At 35.6% G+C, this 6000-nt stretch overlaps 1 long non-coding RNA gene across 1 annotated transcript in view; it reads left to right on the plus strand.

Moving 5' to 3' along the window:
* Nucleotides 1–4842, plus strand: part of LOC119083058 — a 14520-nt gene extending 9678 nt beyond the window's left edge. The window contains exon 3 of the long non-coding RNA XR_005088792.1: nt 4808–4842. This is a non-coding gene — a long non-coding RNA (uncharacterized LOC119083058). The remainder of the gene's footprint in view (nt 1–4807) is intronic.
* Nucleotides 4843–6000: the final 1158 nt, after the last annotated feature.

Consider the following 6000-nt stretch of genomic DNA (forward strand, 5'->3'; position numbering starts at 1 on the left):
GCTCCTCTGGCGTAAACATTATGGAACGTTAACTATAACATTAGATTCCATAATGCCTATAATTTAGTCCGTGTGTGAAATGATGATCGAAAAGTAAGTAAACAATTTCGATTCCGTACAAATTTATCAACGATTATTAGTGGTGTAGTTTTAATGAATGTGATTGGCGACCGCAAGCATTTTAATCGAACCCAATTATCGTTTAAATCTCATCAATTCGGATAGAATATTAGTTTATTGTTAGCAGTCGCATATAATACATGTACAACATTGAAATACACGCGATGATAGGCTGCTTAGTACTCATTCCCTTGACTGAAAGTCAAGGGTCTTACGCCAGAAAATACCCTAAAATGTTAGTAACCATACAGTGTATGAAAAATAAAACCTTAATTGTTTGTAAGCATTTTGTTTTGTCACGACGATAACTTGAGTAAGTCTTAACCGATTTTGATGATTAGACCCGTACGAAGTACTGGGGTCTTATGGGTTTACGCATACGTTTGTAACACGTCGAATTGGACTCCCTGAGTAAGGGGAAACCTATTGTGGTTGTCTAGAGATGCCAAATCCGCGGAAAAAAAAATGTCCGTCTGTCCGTCTGTCTGCACGATAACTTGAGTAAAACTCATCCGATTTTGAAAATTCGTTTTTTTCCCGTTTGGTAATGTCAAAAGACAGGCTAAGTTCGAAGATGAGTGATTTTGGATCGACCCCTCCCGAGCTGTGGCCCAATAAGTGCTTTACGGTTTTTCGAAGATATCTCCGGACATTTAAACGTTAAACTTGTAAGTGATACGTCAAATAAAAGGTATTTACAATACCGATCGACAAAAAAAAAGTTTATGGAAATCGGATGACCGACTCGTGAGTTAGACCCCTTGGTGTGGAACAGGCACAGGGCGGCAAGCAGTTTTTGCTTGTAGGTCGGCCACATTTGAACATATTTCGTCTGTTTTAGCTTTATTAGATAGGTATTGACCGTACCAATCAGGGAAAAAAAAAATTATGAAATTATGTTCTCCGGAGCGTGAGCTAGGTCTCTTGGAGTGAGCTCTTATCTGGCTACTCGGAAGTACAGTGAACGTGGTGTATTTTGACAATATCTCGAGTAAATTTTGACCGAATTTCATGATTTTTTTTTTGTTTGAAAGGTATTAACGAATGTAAAGCGTCTGTACTATTTCCGGTCTCCTAACAAAATGGCTGCCGGCGGCCATATTGGATTTTAGTAAAATAGAAATATCTTGGGAAAAATGATACTTAGAGAGTTTCTGTTAACATGGAAATAATGTGTTAAGTGTGAGGGGTTTCAGGGATTCCATATATGGACATCTATATATACCTATATACAGCTATATTGAGCTATATACAGGCATATAGAGCTATATAATAGCATATATTTATCTGTGAAATGTTTATTTATAGTGAAATATAGTTAAATATAGCGGTATATAGCTGTTTAAATAGGAATTTATGAAATTTGTCTTCGTACGGGGCTGTCTATATTGCCTCCGGCAATTTAGTTGTATATGATAACAAGGCAAAGAGTGGATAATGTAAGTGATTTTAAAGGGAGAATAGTTTTTCAGCAGAGAAGAAAATGAAGTAAGAGAAATGAAGAGTTTCACATTAAAGGCTTTTGATACGAATAGGTGTTTCGTACGGGTCGGCGTTAGCTATGTTTTTTTTTTGAATCGACGAGGAATGAAATTCTTGAGGTTAAGTTCGAAGATGAGCCATGTCGGGATAAGGTTCTGGAAACTATACCAGAAAAACATGATTTTATTGATAATTGTAATTGATAATACAGTGCTGATAATTGATATTGTGATAATGATAATTTAATGATAATTTAATGTGTTGTGGTGATATTATATAAAATGTTATTAAAAACGTAGAAGAATGGGATTTCTGAGGTTAAGTTCGAGGATGGGCAATGTATAAGGTTCTGGAAACTATTTCAGAAAAATAAGTAACTGATAATAATTGATAATAATAATATTGTCCTCTTGACTGAAGTCAAGGGTCTTACGCCAGAAAATACCCTAAAATGTTAGTAACCATACAGTGTATGAAAAATTATCAAAACCTTAATTGTTTGTAACCATTTTTTTTTGTCATGATGATAACTTGAGTAATTCTTAACCGACTTTGATGATTTTTTTTTAATCGACGAGGAATGGGATTGTTGAGGTTAAGTTCGAAGATGGGCTATGTCGGGATAAGGTTCTGGAAACTATTCCAGAAAACAGGATTTTACTCTGTTGATTTTTTTTTTTTATTAAATGCAGCTGTTTTACTAAGTAAAACACGCACGGGGGCCACCGCTTGGGCCCATTGTGCTAGCTGTAACGTTGGGTTAGTCATTTACTGTTGGTTCGAACCTCCCTGTACTTGCAATGAAGTTCAGGATGTCCTTTGGATGTAAGTTTTTAATCAGGTCATACCTGATAGTGTACCCACCTAAGTGAATCCTTCTTTTTGTTATAAAAGCCGGACATTCGCAGAGGAAGTGCTCAGCTGTATCCGTGTGATGGCCACACAGATCGCAGCTTGGATCAGTTCTCTTTCCTATTGTAGTTAAGTGCTTGTTAAAACCGAAGTGTCCCGTGGTTCCGCCAGTAAATATTTTTAGTCTCGTTCGGCTGACGTTCAGTAGAAATTTAGAGTTTCTTATACTGATTCTTATACAGCTCTTTGCCTGACGACAAGTGGGGATAGTAAGCCAGTGGCTTCTAAACTTGTTTGCTCTTATTGTGTTTACGATATTTCTGTTGATACTTGATAATACATGATAATACACCGCTGATAATTGATATTGTGATAATTTAATGTGTTGTGGCGATATTGTATGAAATGTTATCAAAAACGTAATTGTTTGTAACCTTTTTTTTCATGACGATAACTTGAGTAATAATTCTAAACCGATTTTAATAAAATTTCTTTTAATCGACGTGGAATACAGCCTTGGAAACCACAGCGGATCATACTGATACAGAGTGTGAGCTGTGTGGATTGAGTGGAATTCATTGAAAACGTCAAATTCCTAACAAAAAAGACATTTGAAATGTTGGCCACTGTACCTGAAATTACATATACAGTGAGCATATAGTATTACAAAAGTCAAGCAATTCTAACATTAGACAACTCCGACGAGTGTGAAGTTTGCGGCTAGGCCAAATCTAATATTAGACAACTCGTACGAGTCTGAAGTTGCAGCCCGAGCGAAGCGAGGGTCGTAATTCACACGAGTTGCGGTATCATATTGCAATATTAGACAGCTCGTACGAGTGAGAAGTTTGCGGCTAGGCCAAACCTAATATTAGACAACTCGTACGAGTGTGAAGTAATTCACACGAGTTGCGGTATCGTATTGCAATATTAGACAGCCGTAATTAACACGAGTTGCGGTATCTTACTGCATTAGTTAACAACTCGGGTCTTATTGGATTATTGCACAATTTGAACTAATACAAAGTGACAACATTTCATTTTTGTAGAAGTAAATGTGTCAAATTGAGAATTGTGATATTACATTATTACATTATTACATCCATACCGTGACAAAAAGGCTTGGACTTCAGGAATTGTTCATTCTCACCCAGATCAAAAAATCAGTTAAAATAAATTAAGATAATTATAATCAAGGTTCTGAAACAACCAGGTTAAGACAACCCTGAGTTGATCACGAAGGCGGTGACACACAAAAACAATCTTTCAGAACCTTGATTATAATAGTGTGTAATATAAGGTAAAAGCAAAATGAAATGATCTAGTCTGGTTTTTGACAATTGTCATTCAATTGACAAAAAATGAGACTCGATAATTTTATTTTGCTTTCACTTTAATTGATTAATTATTTTGGAAAAATTATCAGTCAAGGGACCAGAACGCCCAAAAGGTGGGACCTAGTAAATTATGGGTTGCGTAAATTAGAGCAGTTGTGGTTGTCTATTTTGGGGAAGCTAATTTCATAATCGACACTTTAATGCTTGGCAAGATGATTATAACGAGTAATTGAGCGTTGCCTGTTACAATCTTAATAGACGGAACCACAATTTTGTTAATGAAATTGACAAAGATTAACAATTTACTCTGAAATGATTCGATTTGATTTGAAACGAACGAACGACAACCCGGTCAACAATTCTACGATTTTACCTTGAGACTGTGAAATCATAATCTATTGGCACGTCCCACAGATGGCGTCAATTTTCTATGAAAAAGCAAAGATAAGATAAGATTTCTCTGTCTAAAGAGGTGGCCTCACAGTCATTCGTTTTCATTCCGTTCTGTGAACGTGACAATTGTCATTTCAAACAATATGCTCTATTGTATGCAATGCCAACTGTCACGTACACGGAAGCAGAGCGGAATGAAAACGGATGACTCTGAGGCCACCTTCGCTAAGAGATCATTGTCAGTATCATTTGAGATGTCAAACAAATTGCCATTTTCATGAGGCTAACCTCAAATTTCTAAAAATTTCTATAAAATTTTTTGAGGTTAGCTGGATAAAATTGACGCTTATTTGAGGAGAGAAATACTTTTTGACAATGATCTATGGTGTTGTCAGCTTACAAATTACAAATTCTTAGGAAAAAGGAGAAAATTTGGAGAACTATTTTCCCAAAAATAATCTCTGATTACTGATGAGTCGCCTGATAACTAGCCAGTTTTGCTTACTTACTTTCTGTTTCGTCTCGTCAATACCTTTCGTTTCACATATCGCACACCATTTTTGAGCGAAAACATCCAAAGCCAGCATATCTTTTATATATTAATGAAAAACAAGCAAAACTAGCCTGCTTTCTCACCAATAGCTACTGATCGACAAGTTGGATTTAAAAAAAATTGAATATCAGATTCGTCTCGTCAATACCTTACATTTGACATATCGCACACGATTTTTGCTATTATATGATAGATATGATGGCACTGGATGTTTGCGCTCAAAAATGGTGTGCGATGTGTACAACAAAAGGTATTGCCGAGACGAAACAGAATGTTTTTTTCATTAAATCGGGTTTGTACAACGGTAGCTATAGGCGAGAAAGCAAGCAAAACTGCATATTTTCCTACTTTTCCCGCAGCTCCCTCAGGTGTACTAAAGTATGTTATTCTAGTATATAAATCTAGTACATTTCGAAACTAATACAAAGCCAATATCGCCAAGCAATTAAAAATGAAATATAGCACAAATGGACTCCAAACTCCAATAGAAATAGTAGTTTGAAGAGCACGAAATATTTTTGTCAGTTTGGATTGTCCTAACGAAAAAAGTTTCACTTTGAAAATCGGTCGATTTGACCTAACACCCCTAATACTCAAAGGCAAAAGAGGTTTTCCGTTACCATTGGAAGCAGCTCCACACCAAAACATCCACTAAGGATGTGGGATTTTCAATCTCCAAATTTATTTCGACTATTACGCGAACAAGAAATTTAAGATTATTTGGTGTCAGCATGTTAACGAAAGGCGACGTAGCAGGAAATGTTGTGCGGGTATGTACAATAACATTGACTTAATTCGGGTAATTGCATTAACAAATTCACTCACTTTTGGTTTAACATTTTTATCAACTTAAATTAGTACTTTGTTAGAAGTTCGTTAAAAGATAATTTACTCTTTCGCAGCCACACCATATATACGACACCGCATATCATCGAATCGGTTCATAGGTTTGGTTATTGCACTGCACATTATTAATAAATGGAGCTGGGATAGACGAGCGAGGAGTGATAGATATGTGTGCGAGAGATTATTTATTATTGTTTTCAATTGTTTTAAATTTAAAAGTGAAATTTAATCTTTTCCGATTTCAAGTTTTTTTTTCTCTCGTTTTGTTTGAACGTTTAATATACCACTCAGAACAATAATCTCGATCGTTTATTTTGTAACGATTAATTTGTACAGCCAATCATTTAATTGCATATTTATGTAATTGAATTTGGTTGTTTGTTGATTGGATTGTGTAGCTAAACTGATGGGTGTATT

This window comes from Bradysia coprophila, unplaced genomic scaffold (genome assembly GCF_014529535.1).
Source record: "Bradysia coprophila strain Holo2 unplaced genomic scaffold, BU_Bcop_v1 contig_538, whole genome shotgun sequence".
In the NCBI taxonomy this organism is placed as follows: domain Eukaryota; kingdom Metazoa; phylum Arthropoda; class Insecta; order Diptera; family Sciaridae; genus Bradysia; species Bradysia coprophila.